Here is a 25,040-nt window from a genome sequence, read left to right as displayed (position 1 = left end):
CCTCTGTCATCCCCTCCTCCTCCTGCCCCCAATCCCTCCCAGCATCAGAGTCTTTTCCAATGAGTCAACTCTTCGCATGAGGTGGCCAAAGTACTGGAGTTTCAGCTTTAGCATCATTCCTTCCAAAGAAATCCCAGGGCTGATCTCCTTCAGAATAGACTGACTGGATCTCCTTGTAGTCCAAGGGACTCTCAGGAGTCTTCTCCAACACCACAGTTCAAAAGCATCAATTCTAGGGAATTGCAAATTAAAATGAGATACCATGACATACCTGTTAGTATGACTAAAATCTACCAAATGCTGGTGAGAATGTGTAGCAATAGACATTTATTCATTGCTAATGGAAATGAAGAATGGTAAAGCCACTTGAGAAGTCAGGCTTGACTTCTAAATATATTTACTCAAAAGTAAATATATTCTTGTCTTATTTCTTATGATCCAGAAATCTCACATCTATTTACCCAAAAGAGCTGAAAACTTTTATCTACAGAAAAACTAATACACAAATGTTTACAGCAACTTGATTCATATTAGCCAAAAGAGTCAAAAGATGTAACCAAGATGTCTTTCTGTGGTGATGGATAAACTATATTACATTCATATAGTAAAGATGAAATATTATTTAGCAACAAAAAGAAATAAGCTATCAGGCCATGTAAAGAAGTGGAGGAATCTCACATGCACGTTATAAGGTGAAAGAAGTCGGTGTGAAAAGCTACATACTGTGTAACTCAAACTATATGACATTGTTGAAAAGGCAGAACTACATGCACAGTAAAAAGATCAATGATTGCCGGGAGCTCAAAGAGGGAAGAATGAATACATGGAGAAGAGGGCTTTGTAAAGGCAGTGAAATTATTCTGTAGAGTTACTTATTTTGGAAAAACCATAGAATTGTACAATATAAAAAAATGAAAATGATGTGAACTGTGAACTTTAAGTAATAATAACATATTAATATTGGTTTGTCAGTTATAATAAATGTACACATATGTAAGATATTAATATTGGCAAAAACTGTGTATGTCAGGGGAGAGTATACAGGAACTCAGGACTTTCAGCACAATTTTTCTATAAACCTACACCTGTTCTAAAAAGTATAATTTATTTTTTTAAAAGGCAAGGTGAATGGTCTGGCTGATAGAGTGTACAGTATACACAGGAAGAAGAATACTAGGTCAAGCCATATGAAATCGCCAATATTTAACCATTGTTGACCTACAAAATTGGTAATTTTATATGCTCTAACCTGAATTGGAGAAGAGGTCAAAAAGTGAGGACTGTTTGGGAGAAAGAACTAAAGAAAAAGCACATTATTTATTTTAGGTAACAGCACTCAGACCTCAAAAGCACTCCTTACAAAATACAAGTTCACTAACTGCTCTCATGTTTTGGGCAGTGTGTTGTCTCAAAACCGTTAATATTGGGTTATTTAAAATTTTCTTCTCCTTGAAAGATCTGTGTGTCCTCAAAGATTTTTCTTTTCTTTCCTGCCTTTATCTTATCAAAGACTAAGGACTCATATGTCATTGATCTCTTGTCCATTCATTTCTGTCCCTCTACTTAGGCCATTAAAAGTTGACTAGAAGTTCTCTGGGCATAGTTGGGACTTGTCAACCTAATCTTGTTCCAAGATGATGGTTCAGACATTTCATTAGCAGAACTTTGAAGTCAGTACCCTTACACATTGCTTGTGTTTTTGCTTTTTTGTTTGGATTGTTTTGTTCCTCAGAGAAGCCTCTTTTATATTCCTGTTGGAGATTAGAATCTTAGATGCTAACCTTCTCAAAATAAGCTGAGAGAAGAAGGCTAGTAGTCTCCAGGTTCAGTGAATATTTATCCATCTATCCTACCCACTCTCTTTTTTCTTTTTTTTAGTACATGACTATTCCCCCTTTTAATTTGTATATTAAATTCACTGATTGACAAATAATAGCTTTATTTTCTTGATTATTTTTAAAATAACAATTTTCTAGTTAGCTGAGAATATTTTTTACCCCATTAGATGAAATATATCAGAATGGTAAATGCACTGTACTTAGGTTTATAAATGGATATTTACTTTTTCTCTAAATTTATTTTATATGCCTAATTTTCCAAGTGGAAATTTCCATTTTTCTCAAATTATATATTTAACATTTTAATATGTTTTCTAATATAAGCCCAGAATAAAGAGAAAAATTAAAGTATATGCATGAAATTTTAAGATTCCCAGTCTTTCCTTCTACCAGCCTGTATAGAGTGGGAGAGAGATTTGAGGATTGATCTGTTTCTTACAAAATTAGCAGTGACAAGGTCAGAATTAAAAAGGGAACTTACTATAACAGGTATATTGCATGCAAAGAAACAAATTGGTGTATGTTCTGAAATTACTCTGTACTAAACCACTATCTTGTTAATAATACACTTGTCTTTTCTTTTATCTCCCAATCAAATTGTGAACACCTTAGAGGCTAATCTGTGCTTGGATCCTTCAAAATATGTAGCTTAATTCTTTGCATGCTATAGATGATCAATGAAAGAATAAAATTAGAGAGCATATTAAGAAATAAATTAGGTAATGCTCTGGTACCCTTCAAGTCCCACATTTATGATCTAAAAGCAATCTTCACCTTATATATACATACACATTAAGTTGTTCAGGTTAGCAACCTGCTACATCTATGTTTAACCAGTAACCTTTATACAAATATTAGCGAGCAATATGAGCAAATATTCATTTAAATCTCAACTGAAGAAAATACTTAATATATACTAACTAAAGTTAGTTTAGCCAAATTATGACAATAAAAATTTTGAAAGTCTGCTTCCTTATCTGCTATTTGCACCAAATTATCAAGTAGATTATACAAAATATAGAATTTAGAAAGATGGTAACAATAACCCGGTGTACGAGACAGCAAAAGAGACACTGATGTATAGAACAGTCTTATGGACTCTGTGGGAGAGGGAGAGGGTGGGAAGATTTGGGAGAATGGCATTGAAACATGTAAAATATCATGTAAGAAACGAGTTGCCAGTCCAGGTTCGATGCACGATACTGGATGCTTGGGGCTAGTGCACTGGGACGACCCAGAGGGATGGTATGGGGAGGGAGGAGGGAGGAGGGTTCAGGATGGGGAACACATGTATACCTGTGGCGGATTCATTTTGATATTTGGCAGAACTAATACAATTATGTAAAGTTTAAAAATAAAATTAAAATTAGAAAAAAAAATAAAAAATTTGAAAGTCTGCTTCCTTATCTGCTATTTGCACCAAATTATCAAGTAGATTATACAAAATATAGTTGGAATTATAAATATTTAGAGATCTTAAACACAATTAAGTTCAATTAGGCAAGTGAACATCAAGAAAATAAATCTACAGATAGAAAACCGCTAGATTTCTAATAAAGCAAAATAATTCAGGGTCATTGAAATGACAATGATTCTACAATTTTTAATAAGATAATATAAGATCTTATTTATGCCTAATAGGCATCAGATTATTTAAAAATACAGGCCACACACAATGAACTAGTACTATTCAACCATAAAAAAGAATGAAATTTTGCCATTTACAACATGGTTGTACTAAGTGAAGTAAGTCAGACAAAGACAAATACTGTATGATACCACTTATATATGGACTCTCAAAAACACAACAAACTGGATAATAAAACAAAAAAGACAGACTCACAGATAAAAGAGAACACACTAGTGATGTCCAGAGGGAAGATGGAAATGAGGAGAGACAATATAGGAGTCAGGGATTAAGAGGCACAACCGTTATACATAAAATACGCTACAAGGATATATTGCACATCACAGGGAATACAGCCAATATTTTATAAAAACTTAAAATGGGGTATTACCTTTAAAAATGTTGAATCACTAGATTGTACACCAGTCACTAATATAATATTGTATATTAACTCAACTTGAATTAAAAAAAAAAAACAAAAACACAGGGCACCTATGTCTCTGATCTCTCAGGACTCAGCTCACATTACTGAATATACAGAAATGAAGGTAGCATATGGGAAATAGATGACCGGTCCAAGTTTGGTGCATGAAACAGGGCACTCAAAGCCGGTGCACTGGGACAACCCAGAGGGATGGGATGGGGAGGGAAGAGAGAGGGGGGTTCTGGATGGGGGACTCATGTATACACATGGGTGATTCGTGTTAATGTATGGGAAAAACCACCCCAATATTGTATTTAGCCTCCAATTAAAGTAAATAAATTAAAACACACATACACAAAAATGAAGGTAGTAAAAGTCATAGAACAGTGAAGAAAATAAAAATTTAATATTGCAGGATAAGCTGGGAGCACATCTATTAATTCAGCAAATAATTATTAACTATTTATTACACCAGGAAGTCTAATCAAACATCTTTCACTCAGAACAGAGATCAGAAAGATACATATAAATATACAATTTTAGCAACACATCTATTTTCTACTACAGAAATAAAATATAATTTTAAGCTAGACTGCTTATTCTTCTAGAACTAAACAGTACACTTACTCAAAAAAGAAGCTAAATAAACAGCTTTTAAATGCATCTAAATATGCTGTCTGATTTTAGTTTTACTTTTTTAGTCACATTTTGGCCACCAAAAGGAAATAATACAAGATTAAGAGAAAAGCATCTGAGGATATAAAATAAATGACATGAAACTCTTTGTATTTGTAAGAAGTTACATCCCCATCTTCCTTATCAAGAAACTGAGAAATATTTTGATCAAATACAAAGCGTTATATATCATACATAGAAAAAGATACTGTTTAAAACTGTCATTTATATGTGAAAAGTACAAGGAGATTTACTTCTCTCTCTTCTCTCTCTCTTCTCTTTCAAGTGTAAATGTTTTATTCTTGCAAGGGGAAAATATTGCAATAATTGATGGTGGTTGCGACACTTGCTATTTTATATACAAAAATAATTAGTAAATTTCAAATAGGTAAGTAGATAGTTTATATGAATATTAAACAGTGTATTTGCTAGAAAAGTTTAAGAAGGCCTCTTTCCTTTTTGGGACTGACAGACATTACATGATAGTAGAACTTAAATGTAGAGATGTTTAGAACTCATAATATTAAAGAAAATAACCTTTAAAAACTGTATTTAGTTTTTAACCATGTAATTCCATTTAAGACACAAGTCTCTCAGGAGGAGTCTCACTTGGGAATTCTTCAGTTTTCATTAAAATAAGTTAAAATAATTCAGATTGTCAACTTTGACACCTTAAAATTACATAAAAAGAGAAAATGCTAAAACCATGTATATCTTCTCCCTCCATAATTTTATCTATTTTTCATAAAATAATACCCATTAAAGTTTTCCAATCTTTCTTTTGTCTTAAAATGGGTGCTTAAAACTAATTTTACACCTCAAGGATGTTTAAAATAATAAAGCAGTTACTAAAGCAACAGAAGTTTTTCTAAGCCAGCACTTTTTAAATATAACTTCCAATAAACAGGAATATAAAAGAAACACTACTTTTACAGGGTGAATACTATTATCACCTTTTTCCCAAGTAAATTATAATTTTTTTTTACATTTTATTGACAGCGCTACTCAAAATGACATATATTTCAGATTCATGCTTATTAAGTTCAAGCTACTTCATAAGAGTCAATTATGAGAAAACCAGTGTTTTCCAGGAGACAAAATAGTCTATCTTACAAGATTTTAAGACCGTTGATACAGGAGGTAGCCAGAAGGTGGTCTATTGCAGTCTTTAGGGGGAAAATATGAATCTGGGCAAGTCAGGACTAGTCTAAGACCACCAAGAGTAGTTCACTGGTGGTCCTCTTTACATAAAAATCAAGGACTATTCCTGATGTATAATCACTGTACAAACTGATATGGATATACGAGGTCCAACATTCTTAACCAATATTGAGGAAATAATTTAATAGCTCTCTCCATAAAATATGTGGTGAGCTGAGAGCTCACTCTGAAGGAAGAGAGTGTTTAGGGTACCCTAGCTTTTTTAAGCAACTTTGAACATAGGTGGCATTACTTTATACAAGTGGCTATTAATTTATAAGATCCATTAATATTTCTATCTTCCAACTTCTAGAACAAAGAAAGATGCTATGGAAGAAAAAGAAAGATCAAGGCAAATAACAAAATTTGGGACTCTGAAAATCTTTGGGTGAAAAGATATATTATTTTGTAGTTATACCTCCTGTTCTTTAAGAGAACTATTGAACGTGAACATGAACAAGTGAATATCAATGGCTCTAGGAATGACTAGGTCAACATCAATGTCAGAATCGGTGAAAATGAAACATTACGGCACTAAGCGCCAATATCCAGTCAGTAATTGGTGTAGTAGAGGCTAAGGAAAGAACATACAGAACCTTGAGGAGCATCATCCTTGGGACAAGGTAGTATCATGAGAAAGACAGGGCCACAGGATATACGTTTCGATACTTGTCAGTAAATAATTATATTAACTGTCACAAAGGACACAAAACTAGTCTATGACTTTCTTGGAGAAGAAAATAGTTGATATTTCTAATGATTTTACTGTTGAGAATTCAAAGAAAAGCCTATTTCTCTTACTACTTTGATTCTCCTCTAACAATGATTCTAATCCAAAAACCTCAATTATATATACAAGATGCTATGGCATGGTTAAAAAAAAAAAGTCTGCATTTTAGGAGAATATGTAAATGAAAATATGAATTGTTATGATAACCAGAGATAAGCCCCCAAGAATTGCTTAACTGCTTAAAAAGTATCATTTCATTGGTTATAAACATGGTTATTTATCAAGAAGTTAAAGTTTAAATATCACCTTCAACAAATAATGAAACTTCTACATTATAATTAGATCAAGATACTAGGAAAGTACATCATTATCATTTGGGGAAGATTTTTTTTCTACCTCCACAGATTCTTAAATTATACCTTAGGCATAAGCACTTTTTGGTAATAAAATCAATGACAGCTTAAAAGACTTTAGCAAACTGAAACACACAGAAAAGAATATATTTCAATGTAACACATTAAAATGACACTGATTCAAATAAAAATAGGTTAAATAGATATGGACCTGGTTCCTTTACACTTTCCTCATTTTTTATGTTGTTACATTCAAATCATCACTCGGTGCCATTGCAAAAATCATATACTTAACCCACCTTTGTGACTACAGTACTCCACTGTTTATGCAAAATATAATGTGTAATTTTCAGTTTTAAGAATATTTTAGACAATTCCATAAATAAATTCTGCATTAAATCAAGAAAACATATATAGGAAAGAGGTCTCCATTTATGGCAATTATCATAGGTATAGTTGACTTAAAGCTCAACATTCAGAAAACTAATATCATGACATCCGGTTCCATCACTTCATGGCAAATAGATGGGGAAACAGTGGAAACAGTGGCTGACTTTATTTTTCTGGGCTCCAAAATCACTGCAGATGGTGACTGCAGCCATGAAATTAAAAGATGCTTACTCCTTGGAAGGACAGTTATGACCAACCTAGATAGCATATTCAAAAGCAGAGACATTACTTTGCCAACAAAGGTCCGTAGCAGAGACATTACTTTGCCAACAAAGGTCCGTCTAGTCAAGGCTATGGTTTTTCCAGTGGTCATGTATGGATGTGAGAGTTGGACTATAAAGAAAGTTGAGCATCAAAGAATTGATGGCTTTGAACTGTGGTGTTGGAGAAGACTCTTGAGAGTCCCTTGGACTGCAAGCAGATCCAACCAGTCCATCCTAAAGAAGATCAGTCCTGGGTGTTCATTGGAAGGACTGATGTTGAAGCTGAAACTCTGATACTTTGGCCACGTGATGCAAAGAGCTGACTCATTTGAAAAGATCCTGATGCTGGGAAAGATTGGGGGCAGGAAGAGAAGGGGACAACAGAGGATAAGATAGTTGGATGGCATCACCTACTCAATGGACATGGTTTGGGTGGACTCCAGCAATTGATGATGGACAGGGAGGCCTGGAGTGCTGCAGCTCATGGGATCACAAAGAGTCAGACACGACTGAGCAACTGAACTGAATTGATACCTCTGATAGGCAAGTCAAAGCTGAATTCAGTAGGCTGAAAATAGATTTTCTGGAACAGATCCTAACTAGTCTCCCATAACTTAGTTAACTTAGGAAGTTCAGAGGAATATTAAAAGTTCTGTAAACAGAAATGAAAAGGGAAAATTAAACTAAGACTGTAGTCCATGGAGAACCAAAGACCTTTTTTGGAGAATGGCAAATGACAGTTACCTTTTTCATTTTGGGGTTTTAAATACTGTGCTATGACCTTTACAAATGAAGTGCAAAACTGATTTCTAAAACCAAAGTTTAAATCACATTTTCAAAGGCTATGATATACTTAATGCCACAAACTTTAAAACTATGGCATAAAGCTGGGTTTTTAAAAACAGGAGTTTAAGTCACATTTTAAAATAAATATATTTTATAGCTATAACACACACACACAAAGATGTGCTTTTCATCATAACGAACTGGAATACAAAAGTAGGAAGTCACAAGATACCAGGAGTAAGAAGCAACTTTGGCCTTGGAGTAAAAATGAAGCATGGCAAAAGCTAAAATAGTGTTGCCAAGAGAATACACTGATCATAGAAAACACCCTCTTCCAACAACACAAGAGACGACTCCACACATGGACATCACCAGACGGTCAATACCAAAATCAAATTGATTATAGTCTTTGAAGTCGAAGATGGAGAAGCTCTATATAGCCAGCAAAAAAAATCACCGGGAGCTGAGTGTGGCTCAGATCATCAACTCCTTATTGCAAAATTCAGACTTAAATTTAAGAAAGTAGGGAAAATAACTAGACCATTCAGGTATGACCTAAATCAAATCCCTTATGATTATACAGTGGAAGTGAGAAATAGATTCAGGGATTAGATCTGATAGACAGAGTGCATGAAGAACTATGGATGGAGGTTCATAACACTGTACTGGGGGCAACAATCAAGACTATCCCCAAGAAAAAGGAATGCAAAAAGTCAGAATGATTGTCTGAGAAGGCCTTACAAATAGCTGAGAAAACAGAGAGGCTAAAGTCAAAGGAGAAAAGGAAAGACATACCATTTGAATGCAGAGTTCCAAAGAATACCAAGGGGAAAAAAGAAAGCCTTCCTCAGAGATCAATACAAAGAAATAGAGGAAAACAACAGAATGGGAAAGACTAGAGATCTCTTCAAGAAAATTAGAGATACCAAGGGAACATTTCATGCAAAGATAGGCACAATAAAAGACAGAAATGGTATGGACCTAACAGAAGCAAAAGATATTAAGAAGAGGTAGCAAGAATACACAGAAGAACTATACAAAAAAGATCTTCATGACCCAGATAATCACGATGGTATGATCACTCACCTAGAGGCAGACATCCTGGAATGCAAAGTCAAGTGGGCCTTAGGAAGCATCACTACGAACAAAGATAGTGGGTGTGATGGAATTCCAGTTGAGATATTTAAAATCCTAAAAGATGATGCTGTGAAAGTGCTGCACTCACTATGCCAGCAAATTTGGAAAACTCAGCAGTGGCCACAGGACTAGAAAAGGTCAGTTTTCATTTCAATCCCAAAGAAAGGCAATGCTAAAGAATCCTCAAACTACTGCAAAATTTCACTCATCTCACACACTAGTAAAGTAATGCTCAAATTTCTCCATGTCAGGTTTCAACAGTACGTGAACCATGAACTTCCAGATGTTCAAGCTGGATTTAGAAAAGGCAGAGGAACCAGAGATCAAATTGCCAACATCCATTGGCAATTTGAAAAAGCAAGAGCAACTGAAAAAGCAAGTTTCAGAGAAACATCTACTTCTGCTTTACTGACTACACCAAAGCCTTTGACTGTGTGGATCACAACAAACTGTGGGAAATGTTTAAAGAGGTGGAATATGAGACCACCTTAACTGCCTCCTAAGAAATTTATATGCAGGCCAAGAAGCAATAGTTAGAACTGGACATAGAACAACAGACTGGTTCCAAATTTGAAAAGGAGTATGTCAAGGCTGCATAATGTCACCCTGTTTATTTAACTTATATGCAGAGTACATCATGTGAAATGATGGACTGGATGAAGCACAAGCTAGAATCAAGTTTGCCAGGAGAAATATCAATGACCTCAAATATGCAGATGACACCACACTTATGGCAGAAAGCAAAGAGGAATTAAAGAGCCACTTGATGAAAGTGAAAGACCAAAGTGGAAAAATCGGCATAAAACTCAACATTCAAAAGCTAAGATCATGGCATTGGGTCCTATCCCTTCATGGCAAATAGATTGGGAAACAATGGAAACGGTGACAGACTTTATTTTCTTGAACTCCAAAAATCTCTGCAGATGGTGAATCCAGCCATGAAGTTAAAAGACTCTTGCTCCTTGGAAGAAAAGCTGTGGCCAACCTAGACAGCATATTAAAAAGCAGAGACATTAGTTTGCCAATAAAGATCTGTCCAGTCAAAGGTTTTTCCAGTAGTCATGTATGGATGTGAGAGTTGGACCATAAAGAAAGCTGAGTGCCGAAGAATTGATGTTTTTGAACTGTGGTGCTGGAGAAGACTCTTGCGAGTCCCTTGGATTACAGGTAAATAAAACTAGTCAATCCTAAAAGAAATCAGTCCTGAATATTTATTGGAAGGACTGATGCTGAAGCTGAAACTCCAATACTTAGGACATCTGATGCAAAGAACTGACTCCTTGGAAAAGACCCTAATGCTGGGAAGATTGAACGCAGCAGGAGAAGGGGACAACAGAGGATGAGATGGTTGAACGGCATCATGGGTTTGAGGAAGCTCTGGGAGTTAGTGATGGATAGGGAAGTCTGGAGTGCTGCTGTCCATTGGGTCCCAAAAGTCGGACATGACCAAGTGACTGAATTGACTGACTGACTGAGAGCTATAATAAAATATTTTATACAGAAATAATATGGGTATTCGAAAATAAACTTAAGAACATTTGTCCAAAAATGACATAATTTAAATCAACCTTTATCATTAGTTATTATCAATATATCAAGAAAAAATAAATGTAAAACATTAAAAAGTGAAAAGTGGATTTTGCTTTATTTCTATTAATATATAATAGTACTTCTACTCAGAAATTGCAAGTGTCTACCTATAATAAGGGGAATAATACAAAAGATGAATATTGCTTAATATACTTTGTTATCTAGCATTCTCTACATGTGTAATGTCATGCCATCTATATTTAAAAACAGTGATAATAAAGACTTGCCAAGGATATTTTTTATTCTTCAGTGTTTGTTTGAATTTGTATATATCATTTATTTTGCCTACAACAGGATCCCTTAGCTTATACAAATAGAAAACTCCCACTAATCTCATATTTCACATAAAATGCTTTTGGAAGATTTCCTAGTTCCATCTGATTAGCTTATATCCAGATACCTTTCACCTATTCCAAGATAATAATTACTTTATTATAATTAAAATATCTATATTTTTTTCTCCATTCTTGATGGCTACATATTTGAGTCATTTTTAGATCCTCAGAGCCTGGGGCAGACTGGATTCATTTTTATAAACTAGAAATAAATGAATATAGCCATGAAATACTACTAGTAATAACTAATTTATGGATCCACCTATTTGGCAAGTACAGCAATAAAGACTTTTGGGTACTATTTTTGGTACGATAGTTTTAGTAACTTTTTATCCTTATATCTCAGCTATTAATGATTAAAGTAGGTAAGTTTTCTCTTAGACCAATGCACCTACCTTTTCTCTATAACTGTGGCTTTACTTTAAATTTTTCTTTTTAACTTTAAGCAGTGGAAATATTTCTCTAATGTAATTGTATAAAAATTGCAATTTACTAACCATAGAATATGAAACCACCCCATTGAAGCAGATAATGCTTCAAAATCCAGACAACTGTCCTTGTTTCACTATGTTAAAAAATTAAATACAGCTAAAATATAAAAATCAAATATATAACTTTATTTTTTTTATTCTTACATTTATTTTTTATTTTTTTAATTTTATTTCATTTTTAAGCTTTACAATATTGTATTAGTTTTGCCAAATATCGAAATGAATCCGCCACAGGTATACCTGTGTTCCCCATCCTGAACCCTCCTCCCTCCTCCCTCCCCATACCCTCCCTCTGGGTCGTCCCAGTGCACCAGCCCCAAGCATCCAGTATCATGCATTGAACCTGGACTGGCGACTCGTTTCATACATGATATTATACATGTTTCAATGCCATTCTCCCAAATCTCCCCACCCTCTCCCTCTCCCACAGAGTCCATAAGACTGATCTATACATCAGCATCACTTTTGCTGTCTCATACACAGGGTCATTGTTACCATCTTTCTAAATTCCATATATATGCATTAGTATACTGTATTGGTGTTCTTCTTTCTGGCTTACTTCACTCTGTATAATAGGTTCCAGTTTCATCCATCTCATTAGAACTGATTCAAATGTATTCTTTTTAATGGCTGAGTAATACTCCATTGTGTACATATACCATTGCTTTCTTATCCATTCATCTGCTGATGGGCATCTAGGTTTCTTCCACGTCCTGGCTATTATAAACAGTGCTGCAATGAACACTGGGGTACACGTGTCTCTTTCCCTTCTGGTTTCCTCAGTGTGTATGCCCAGCAGTGGGATTGCTGGATCATAGGGCAGTTCTATTTCCAGTTTTTTAAGGAATCTCCACACTGTTCTCCATAGTGGCTGTACTAGTTTGCATTCCCACCAACAGTGTAAGAGGGTTCCCTTTTCTCCACACCCTCTCCAGCATTTATTGCTTGTAGACTTTTGAATCGCAGCCATTCTGACTGGCGTGAAATGGTACCTCATAGTGGTTTTGATTTGCATTTCTCTGCTAATGAGTGATGTTGAGCATCTTTTCATGTGTTTGTTAGCCATCTGTATGTCTTCTTTGGAGAAATGTCTATTTAGTTCTTTGGCCCATTTTTTGATTGGGTCATTTCTTTTTCTGGAGTTGAGCTGTAGGAGTTGCTTGTATATTTTTGAGATTAGTTGTTTGTCAGTTGCTTCATTTGCTATTATTTTCTCCCATTCTGAAGGCTGTCTTTTCACCTTGCTAATAGTTTCCTTTGTTGTGCAGAAGCTTTTAACTTTACTTAGGTCCCATTTATTTATTTTTGCTTTTATTTCCAATATTCTGGGAGGTGGGTCATAGAAGAGCCTGCTGTGATGTATGTCAGAGAGGGTTTTGCCTATGTTCTCCTCTAGGAGTTTTATAGTTTCTGGTCTTACATTGAGATCTTTAATCCATTTTGAGTTTATTTTTGTGTATGGTGTTAGAAAGTGTTCTAGTTTCATTCTTTTACAAGTGGTTGACCAGTTTTCCCAGCACCACTTGTTAAAGAGATTGTCTTTAATCCATTGTATATTCTTGCCTCCTTTGTCAAAGATAAGGTGTCCATATGTGTGTGGATTAATCTCTGGGCTTTCTATTTTGTTCCATTGATCTATATGTCTGTCTTTGTGCCAGTACCATACTGTCTTGATAACTGTGGCTTTGTAATAGGGCCTGAAGTCAGGTAGGTTGATTCCTCCAGTTCCATTCTTCTTTCTCAAGATCGCTTTGGCTATTCGAGGTTTTTTGTATTTCCATACAGATTGTGAAATTATTTGTTCTAGCTCTGTGAAGAATACCTTTGGTAGCTTGATAGGGATTGCATTGAATCTATAGATTGCTTTGGGTAGTATACTCATTTTCACTATATTGATTCTTCCAATCCATGAACATGGTATATTTCTCCATCTATTAGTGTCCTCTTTGATTTCTTTCACCACTGTTTTATAGTTTTCTATATATAGGTCTTTAGTTTCTTTAGGTAGATATATTCCTAAGTATTTTATTCTTTCTGTTGCAATGGTGAATGGAATTGTTTCCTTAATTTCTCTTTGTTTTCTTATTATTAGTGTATAGGAATGCAAGGGATTTCTGTGTGTTGATTTTATATCCTGCAACTTTACTATAATCATTGATTAGTTCTAGTAATTTTCTGGTGGAGACTTTAGGGTTTTCTATGTAGAGGATCATGTCAGCTGCAGATAGTGAGAGTTTTACTTCTTCTTTTCCAATTTGGATTCCTTTTATTTCTTTTTCTGCTCTGATTGCTGTGGTTAAAACTTCCAAAACTATGTTGAATAGTAATGGTGAAAGTGGGCACCCTTGTCTTGTTCCTGACTTTAGAGGAAATGCTTTCAATTTTTCACCATTGAGGATAATGTTTGCTGTGGGTTTGTCATATATAGCTTTTATTATGTTGAGGTATGTTCCTTCTATTCCTGCTTTCTGGAGAGTTCTTATCATAAATGGATGTTGAATTTTGTCAAAGGCTTTCTCTGCATCTATTGACACAATCATATGGCTTTTATTTTTCAATTTGTTAATGTGGTGTATTACATTGATTGATTTGCGGATATTGAAGAATCCTTGCATCCCTGGGATAAAGCCCACTTGGTCATGGTGTATGATCTTTTTAATGTGTTGTTGGATTCTGATTGCTAGAATTTTGTTAAGGATTTTTGCATCTATGTTCATCAGTGATATTGGCCTATAGTTTTCTTTTTTTGTGGGATCTTTGTCAGGTTTTGGTATTAGGGTGATGGGGGCCTCATAGAATGAGTTTGGAAGTTTACCTTCCTCTGCAATTTTCTGGAAGAGTTTGAGCAGGATAGGTGTTAGCTCTTCTCTAAATTTTTGGTAGAATTCAGCTGTGAAGCCGTCTGGACCTGGGCTTTTGTTTGCTGGAAGATTTTTGATTACAGTTTCAATTTCCGTGCTTGTGATGGGTCTGTTAAGATTTTCTATTTCTTCCTGGTCGAGTTTTGGAAAGTTGTACTTTTCTAAGAATTTGTCCATTTCTTCCACGTTGTCCATTTTATTGGCATATAATTGTTGATAGTAGTCTCTTATGATCCTTTGTATTTCTGTGTTGTCTGTTGTGATCTCTCCATTTTCATTTCTAATTTTATTGATTTGATTTTTCTCCCTTTGTTTCTTGATGAGTCTGGCTAATGGTTTGTCAATTTTATTTATCCTTTCAAAGAACCAGCTTTTGGCTTTGTTGATTTTTGCTATGGTCTCTTTTGTTTCTTTTGCATTTATTTCTGCCCTAATTTTTAAGATTTTTTTTTTAATTTTATTTTATTTTTAAACTTTACATAATTGTATTAGTTTCGCCAAATATCAAAATGAATCCGCCACAGGTATACATGTGTTCCCCATCCTGAACCCTCCTCCTTCCTCCCTCCCCATACCATCCCTCTGGGTCGTCCCAGTGCGCTAGCCCCAAGCATCCAGTATCGTGCATCGAACCTGGATTGGCATCTCGTTTCATACATGATATTTTACATGTTTCAAAGCCATTCTCCCAAATCTTCCCACCCTCTCCCTCTCCCACAGAGTCCATAAGACTGTTCTATATATCACTGTCTCTTTTGCTATCTCGTACACAGGGTTATTGTTACTATTTCCTTCTACTAACCCTGGGGTTCTTCATGTCTTCCTTTTCTAGTTGCTTTAGGTGTAGAGTTAGGTTATTTATTTGACTTTTTTCTTGTTTCTTGAGGTACACCTGTATTGCTATGAACTTTCCCCTTAGGACTGCTTTTAAAGTGTCCCACAGGTTTTGGGTTGTTGTGTTTTCATTTTCATTCGTTTCTATGCAAATTTTGATTTCTTTTTTGATTTCTTCTGTGATTTGTTGGTTATTCAGCAGGGTGTTGTTCAGCCTCCATATGCTGGAATTTTTAATAGTTTTTCTCCTGTAATTGAGATCTAATCTTACTGCATTGTGGTCAGAAAAGATGCTTGGAATGATTTCTATTTTTTTGAATTTACCAAGGCTAGATTTATGGCCCAGGATGTGATCTATCCTGGAGAAGGTTCCATGTCCGCTTGAGAAAAAGGTGAAATTCATTGTTTTGGGATGAAATGTCCTATAGATATCAATTAGGTCTAACTGGTCTATTGTATCGTTTAACATTTGTGTTTCCTTGTTAATTTTCTGTTTAGTTGATCTATCCATAGGTGTGAGTGGGGTATTAAAGTCTCCCACTATTATTGTGTTATTGTTAATTTCTCCTTTCATACTAGTTAGCATTTGTCTTACATATTGCGGCGCTCCCGTGTTGGGTGCATATATATTTATAATTGTTATATCTTCTTCTTGGATTGATCCTTTGATCATTATGTAGTGACCATCTTTGTCTCTTTTCACGGCCTTTGTTTTAAAGTCTATTTTATCTGATATAAGTATTGCTACTCCTGCTTTCTTTTGGTCCCTATTTGCATGGAAAATCTTTTTCCAGCCCTTCACTTTCAGTCTGTATGTGTCCCCTGTTGTGAGGTGGGTCTCTTGTAGACAATATATGTAGGGGTCTTGTTTTTGTATCCATTCAGCCAGTCTTTGTCTTTTGGTTGGGGCATTCAACCCATTTACGTTTAAGGTAATTACTGATAAGTATGATCCCGTTGCCATTTACTTTATTGTTTTGGGTTCGAATTTATACACCGTTTTTGTGTTTCCTGTCTAGAGAATATCCTTTAGTATTTGTTGGAGAGCTGGTTTGGTGGTGCTGAATTCTCTCAGCTTTTGCTTGTCTGAGAAGCTTTTGATTTCTCCTTCATATTTGAATGAGATCCTTGCTGGGTACAGTAATCTGGGCTGTAGGTTATTTTCTTTCATCACTTTAAGTATGTCTTGCCATTCCCTCCTGGCTTGAAGAGTTTCTATTAAAAGATCAGTTGTTATCCTTATGGGAATTCCCTTGTGTGTTATTTGTTGTTTTTCCCTTGCTGCTTTTAATATTTGTTCTTTGTGTTTGATCTTTGTTAATTTGATCAATATGTGTCTTGGGGTGTTTCGCCTTGGGTTTATCCTGTTTGGGACTCTCTGGGTTTCTTGGACTTGGGTGATTCAAATATATAACTTTAAATGCATGCTACTAAGTGAAAGAAGCCAACCTAAAAAGGCTACATACTGAATATAAGATATTTTGGAAAAGGAAAAACAATGATCATAAAATTATCAGTGGTTGTCAATGGATAAGGAGATAAACAGAAAACAGGAAATTTTTAAGGCAGTAGAAATACTTTGTATGATATAATGATGGTATGTATCATTATATATTTGTCAAAACCCATAGCACATACAACACTTAGAATGAATCCTAAAGTAAACTATGGGCATTGGGTGGTTACAATGTGTCAATATAGGTTCATCCTTGGTTTAAAAAAAAAAAAAAAAAGACCAATAGGTAGGGAGTACATGGGAAATAGCTGTATTTCCCTCACAATTTTGTTGCAAATCTAAACTGCTCTTCAAAAAAAATAATATCTTAAAGAAAAGCATGAGTAGAACTAAAAATGTTGTAGATGATACTAAAGATAAAAATTAAGCTTATAAAATATCTAACTAGAAACATGGCATGGAAAAAAAGTTAAAATCCATTCAAATACTGAACAAACATTTATTCAGTCATGCTATATGCCAAGCACTGTACTAAAGCAAAAGAAGGAAAAAGAAATAAGGAAACTACAATATAGCCAGGAAACAATATGATGGAATTAGTAAATTATCTAATCTAAAGGTATAGATTGGATTAGATGGATTATAAAAAATAAAAAGACCCAAATATGTGTTTTCTATGAAAGACTCATTTCAGCTTTAAGGACACTTGGCTCAAAGTGAAGGTATGGAAAAAGATATTCCATGAAAATAGAAACAAAAAGACAACAGGATTAGCTATATTTATATGAGATAAAATGGACCCTAAGTCAAAAGATGTAAAAAGAGACAAAAAGAGGTCATTACATAATGGTAAAGGGGTCAATTCACCCAAAGGATATAACAATTGTAAATATATATACACCCAAAATCAGAGCTCCTCAATGTATTAAGAAAAAATTATTATATTTGAAAAGAGAAATAGATAGCAATCCAAATATAGTTGGGGATTTCAATACCATACTTTCATAAAATGCATACAAAATTAACAAAGAAACAAAATACATCTTAGACAAGTGAACTCGGCAGACATACAAAGAACACTCCATCTAAGCAGAACATATTCTTCTCAAGGGCACATGGGACAGTCTATGGGAGAAATTATGTTAGGTCACAAAAGAAGCCTTTGCAAGTGTTAAGAAGACTGAAATGATACAAAATACCCTTTCTGATATTTTCATATTCTATGAAGTCAGAAATCAATGGGGTAAAACTGATGAATTCACAAGTATCTGGAAATTGAACAACATACTCCTAAACAACAATGGGTCAAAAAAAAATCAAAAGGCAAGTCAAAAAATATCTTAAGGGAACTCCTTGGCAGAACAGTTGTTAGGACTCTGCACTTTGACAGCAGGGGTCATGGTCTGATACCTGGTTCTGGAACTAAGATCCCACAAGTCACACGCTGTAGCCAAAAATATGTATTTATCTTGGAACAAACAAATAAAAAATGGCAAAACAACATACCAAAACTTAGGAGATGTAGAGAAAACTGTTTATAGGAAGAAATGCCACATAAGAGAAAAAGAAACGTCATAAATAAATCTACTATACATCTTAGAAAAAGAAGAACAAACTAAGACCAAAGTCAGTAAAAGAAAAGCGGTAACAAGTTTTGGAGCAGAAATGGAATAGAAACCAAGAAAACAACAGAAAAGATTAACAAAATAAAGATCTGGTATTCTGAGAAGATAAAGAAAATTGACCAAAGTTTAGCTAGACAAAGGAAAAAAGAGAGAAGATTCAAACAAATGAAAGTATAAATGAAAGAGGAGATATTACAACTCATACCACAGGAATAAAAAGGATCATAAGAGACTAATATGAACAATTGTACACTTCCACACTGAATAGTATAAGGGAAAAAAAGGATAAATTCCTAGAAATATATAACCTACCAAGACTGAATCATAAAGAAATAGAAAATCTGAAAAAATTTAATCACTGAACTTTTCCTGGTGGAACAGTGGATAAGAATCTGCCTGCCAATACAGGCGACATGGTTTTAAGCCCTGATCCAGGAAGATTCCACATGCCACAGAGCAACTAAGCCCATGTGCCTAGAGCCTGTGCTCCACAAGAGAAGCCATCGCAGTAAGAAGCTGTGCACTGCAACTAAGGGAGCCCTTGCTCACTGCAACTAGAGAAAGCCCACATGGAGCAACGAAGACCCAGCGTAGCCTAGAAAAACAAAACAAACAACAACAGCAAAAACTTAATGACTGAGGAGATTGAAGCAGTAATTACAAATCTCCCAGAAAACAAAAGAATAGGACCAGATTGTTTCACTAGTGAATTCTACCAAACATTTAAATGACTAATGCCAATCCTTCTCAAACTCTCCCAAAATATTGAAGAGGAGAGAAGACTCCTAAACTCATTTTATGAGGCCAGCATTATTCTGAAAATAAACTTAGATAAGGCTACAAAAATAAAAAGCTACAGGCTAATATCCCTGATGATTATACTTGCACAATACCTCAACAAAATATCAAAGCTAGCAAACCAAATTCAACAGTACCTTAAAAGGATCATACACCATTAGCAAATGGGATTCATCCCTGAGAATAAAGTGGTTCAACATAAACATATCAATAAAAGTGATGTACCACATTAAAACAATAAAAAATAAAAATCATATGATCATCTCAATGCAAAAAAAGTATCTGACAAAATTCAACATTTTTTCATTAGAAAAAAAAATCTTAACAACTTGGTTATAGAATAAGTGTACAATACCTTGACATAATAAAGGCCACTGAAGACTAACTTACATCTAAACATTATATTCAACAGTAAAAAGTTAAAAACTTTCTGGCTAAGATCAGGAAAAGGCAATGATGACTACATTAACCACCCCTATTTAACATACCCTGGAAGTTTTAGCCAGAACAATTTGGCAAAAGTCATGTCCGACTCTTTGTGACCCCATGGACTGTAGCCCACCAGGCTCCTCTGTCCATGGAATTTTCCAGGCAAGAATACTGGAGTGGGTTGCCATTTCCTTCTCCAGGGGATCTTCCCAACCCAGGGATTGAACCCAGGTCTCCCACATTGCAGGCAGATGCTTTACCATCTGAGCCATCAGGGAGCTTAATGATAATAACAGCCAACCAAATTGTAAAGAAAGAAGTAAAATTATTTCTGTTTGTAGACGAAATAAATCTACAGAAAATTCTAAAGATGCCACAAAAATATCAATGGAAATACAATAAAATAATAAATAAATGAATTCAAAAAAGTTGCAGAATGAAAACTGAACATATAAAAGTCAATTATGTTTCTATGCACTAACACAAACTATCTAAAACACAAAGGAAACAGCCCCATTTACAATAGCACAAAACATAAGAAAATACTTAGGAATAAAGGTAACCAAGGCAAAAAATATCTGTACACTGAAAATTATAAGACACTGATGAAAGAATTTGAAGTAGACACAAATGGTAAGATATCATATGTCCAAGAATTTAAAAAATCAATAATAATAAAATATGCACTCTACAATATGCAGTCATCCATTGATTTCATATAATCTCTATCAAAATTTCAAAGGCATTTTCACTGAAACAGACAAAATAATCCTAACATTTGTATGGAATCATATAAGATCCTGAGTAGCCAAGGTATTCCTAAGAAAGAACAACAGCTAGAAACCTCACACCTCCTGATTTCAAACTCTGTCACAAAGCTAAAGTAGTCAAAATTGGCGTAAAAAAAAAGACACATAAGCAGTGGAAAAACTTGAGAGCCCAGAATGACCTGTTTCATATACCGTCAACTAATCTTTGAAAAGGATATCAGGAATACACAATGGGAAAAGATGTTATCCTCTTATCAGTGATGCTTGGAAAACTGGAAGTACACTGGAACCCTTATTTATACTACTCGTAGTAATTAACTCAAAATGGATTAAAGACTTAACTTGAACACCTGAAACCATAAAACTTCTAGAAGGAACATAGGGAAAAGTTTCCTGATATTGGTCTTGGCAATGATATTTTTGGATATGACATCAAATGTATAAACAAAAATAAAGAAGTGGGACTACATCTAACTAAAAAGCTTCTGCAGAGAAGAAAATCAACATCTGTCAACAAAATACTAGTGAACTGAATGCAACAATAGATTACAAAGATCATACACCATAATCAAGTGGGATTTATCCCAGGGATGCAAAGATTCTTCAGTATCCACAATATCAATCCCTTTGATCAGTTCAGTTCAGTCACTCAGTCATGTCCGACTCTTTTTGACCCCATGGACTGCAGCACGCCAGGTTTCCCTGTCCATTACCAACTTGAGTAAGTTGAGCTTACTCAAACTCATGTCCATCGAGTCGGTGATGCCATCCCCTTCTCTGTCGTCCACTTCTCCTCCTGCCTTCAATCTTTCCCAGCATCAGGGTTTTTTCCAATGAGTCAATTCTTCACATCAGAGGGTCAAAGTATTGGAGCTTCAACTTCAGCATCAGTCCTTCCAATGAATATTCAGAACTGATTTCCTTTAGGATTGACTGGTTGGATCTCCTTGCAGTCCAAGGGACTCTCAAGAGTCTTCTTCAACACCACAGTTCAAAAGCATCAATTCTTCACATTAAAAAAATTGAAGAATACAACCTTGTGGTCATCGTAACAGATGCAGAAAAAGACTGACAAAATTCAACATCAATTTACAGGAAAAAAAAAAAAAACCCTCTCTAGAAAGTAGGCAGAGAGGGAAGATACCTTAACATAATAAAGGCCATACATGACAAACTCACAGATAGCATCATACTCAAAGGTAAAAAGCTGAAAACATTTCCTCTAAGAATAGAAACAAGATAAAGATGTCCAGTCTCACCATTTTTATTCACCATAGTTTTGAAAGTCCTATTCACAGCAATTGAGAAGAAAAAGTAATAAAAGGAATCAAAATTGTAAAAGAAAAAGCAAAACTGTCACTGTGCAGATGACATGATACTATACATAGAAAATCCTGAAGATGCTACCAGAAACTAGTGGAGCTCATTAATGAATTTGATAAAGTTGTAGGATACAATATTAATACACAGAAATCTCTTGCATTTCTGTACACTAACAATGAAAGATTAGAAAGAGAAATTAAGGAAATAATCCCACTTATTATTGCTTCAAAAAGAATAAAATACCTAGGGATAAATGTACCTAAGTAGGCAAAAGACCTGTACTCTCAAAACTATAAGATGCTGATGAGAGAAATCAAAGATGACATATAGCTATACTATGTATCTGGATTGGAAGAATAAATATTGTCAAAATAACTATACTATCATCCAAGGTGATCTACAGATTCAAGTTAATCCTTATCAAATAACTAATGGCACTTTTTGCATTTCTTAACATTTGTATGGAGACACAAAAGACCCCAAATAGTCAAAGCAATCTTGAGAAAAAAAGAAGGAGCTTAAGGAATCGGGCTTCATGACTTAAGATTATACTATAAAGCTACAGTAATCAGAACAGCATGGTACTGGCACAGAGACAAACTTATAGATCAATGGAACAGGATAGAAAGCCAAAAAATAAATCCATGTACCTATGGTCAATTAATCTATGACAAAGGAGGCAAGAATATACAATGGAGAAAAGACAGTCTCTTCAATAAGTGATTCTGGAAAAATTGGACAGCATCATGTAAAAGAGTGAAATTAGAAAATTCTCAAATACCATACACAAAAATAAACTCAAAATGAATTTAAAAACTAAATGTAAGATCAGATGGTATAAAACTCTTAGAGGAAAACATAGGCTGAACACTCTTTGACATAAATCACAGCAATATCTTTTGGGATCCACTTTCTAGAATAATGAAAATAAAAACAAAAATAAACAAACAGCTTTTAATTAAAAGCTGTTAATTAAACTTTTACACATCAAAGGAAACTATAAAAAAAAAAAGACAACCCTCAAAATGGGAGAAAATATTTGGAAACAATGAGACCAACAAGGAATTAATCTCCAAAATATACAAATAGCTCATGCAGATTAACAGAAGGAAAAAAAGGAATCAAAAAATGAGCAGATCTAAATAGACATTTCCTCAAAGAAGACATATAGGTGGCCAAAAAGCCCATGAAAAACATGCTGAACATAACTACTTAGACAAATGCAAATCAAAACTACAATGAGGTGTCACTTCACATGGTTAGAATAGCCATCATCAAAAAGTCTACAAACAATTAATGCTGGAGAGGGTGTGGAGACAACAGAACACCCCCCCACACACACTGATGATAGGAATGTAAATTGGTACAGTCATTTTAGAGAACAGTATGGGGGTTCTTTAGTTTTTTAAACTAAAATGGAGCTACCACATGACCCACCAATCCCATTCCTGGGGATATATCTGGATAAATAAAACCATAATTCAACAAGATACATGCACTTCAGCATTCTTGAAGCATTCTTCATGTGGCACTATTTAACAATAGCCAAGACATGGAAGCAACCATGAGTTGTGAGATATCCCCTCACAACTGGTAGCTATCATCAAAAAGACAAGAATAAAATAGGTTGGTAAGGATGTAAAGAAAAGGAACATCCGACAGTTGGGATCCAAAGTGGACATGAAATACTAAAGAAACCTCTAACCATCTCGATGGCAGACATTATATACATTTAAGTATTTTCCAAATAGAATCTCATATTGCAATCTCAAAAGTGTTATAAATTTCTAGAATCATCTTTTTCTATTAAAAAAGTAAAATATTTAAGGCAAATATGTTTTTAGATCATCAATTTAAATTTATTAAACATGATAAAGGAAAAGAGAAGCATCAAATTAAAAACTCAGAGCAAATTATAAGGAAACAAATGGTGTTGCGAAGACAAAAAAAATATAGGTAGTTTTCAATAGAAAAGTTACCAAGCACTGTAGTATTATATAGACTATATAATGTACGGATATATTAGTTTGAAATTTCAGGCATTACCTTAATTATACCTCATTGTTAAATCCATAAATGTTTTCTTCTGATGTGGAAAATAATTTTTCACAACAAATGATTGATGTATAAATAAAAATTATTAAATCTCAGTGAAAGGAAAAAGGAAAAGCATCTTTAAATACAAGGAAGACTAATTGGTACATCTTCTCTGACAAGTGTATCACAAAACGAAAAAGGTAGCATCAGATTTACTGGCATTTGTATTTTGTGGACATCATTAAAATCACTTTTAAAAAGGAGTGTGGACACAAGCAACTAAGGATTTAATATGATTTAATATTATCAAACTGTGAACATCTATAATACCTAACCTACTTCATTAAGACTAATAGTTTACTGATCAATACTTGCTTAAAGACCCTTCCTCATACCCAACAATCAAGAGTAAATATGTCATAAACTTTGCCAAATCTTTACAATTGTAAGTTTCTAATTTGCAAGTCTTGCCTTATATTACACAGGCAAGGCTCTAAAACATTAAATATATAATGTATCATTCTTTTACTTTCACATTCTGAACTACTATGAAGGCTCTATTTAGCATATTTTCCCTTTCTGAAGTAAATCTTATAAAAGTATTTGCTTATCAATAGACATTAACAGTGATCTTCTGGGAAAATCAATAGCCAATGGGTAAAAATAACAAGTCTTTCATAACTTACTTGATTTTCTTCCTTTTTTGCTATTATATTATGATTATACTTTTGACAGAATGCTGAAAAACTATTTGGATTATGACATTTTAAGTAAGTAGAAAAACATACATTCAATACAGAGAAATTTGTCATTAACTATCTCAGATAAGAACATTCACTATGGTTTGCACTCTTAAATTAACTGCTAATAGCCAATGGGAAGACCTTTTCATCCAAAACAGGTAATTAAAGCCTATAGTGAATACAATTTCTAAAACCCAGCAGTTTATTTCAGCCTCCTCCATACAATCAGAAGACCCACAACAGAATGAGACATTTATTTATTATGAATCTAAACCATCTGCATTTATTAAAAGAAAATAAAAGATCAAACCTGTTCTTCCAGATC

At 34.3% G+C, this 25,040-nt stretch overlaps 1 protein-coding gene across 4 annotated transcripts in view; it reads right to left on the bottom strand.

Annotated features, from left to right (window-relative positions):
* Positions 1 to 25,040, bottom strand: part of STPG2 (sperm tail PG-rich repeat containing 2) — a 636,117-nt gene that overhangs the window by 246,592 nt on the left and 364,485 nt on the right. The window lies entirely within an intron of this gene.

The sequence above is a fragment of the Bos taurus genome, chromosome 6, assembly GCF_002263795.3.
Source record: "Bos taurus isolate L1 Dominette 01449 registration number 42190680 breed Hereford chromosome 6, ARS-UCD2.0, whole genome shotgun sequence".
NCBI lineage: Eukaryota > Metazoa > Chordata > Mammalia > Artiodactyla > Bovidae > Bos > Bos taurus.
The sequence above is the reverse complement of the archived record's forward strand: the minus strand, read 5'-3'. Positions and strand labels throughout refer to the sequence as shown.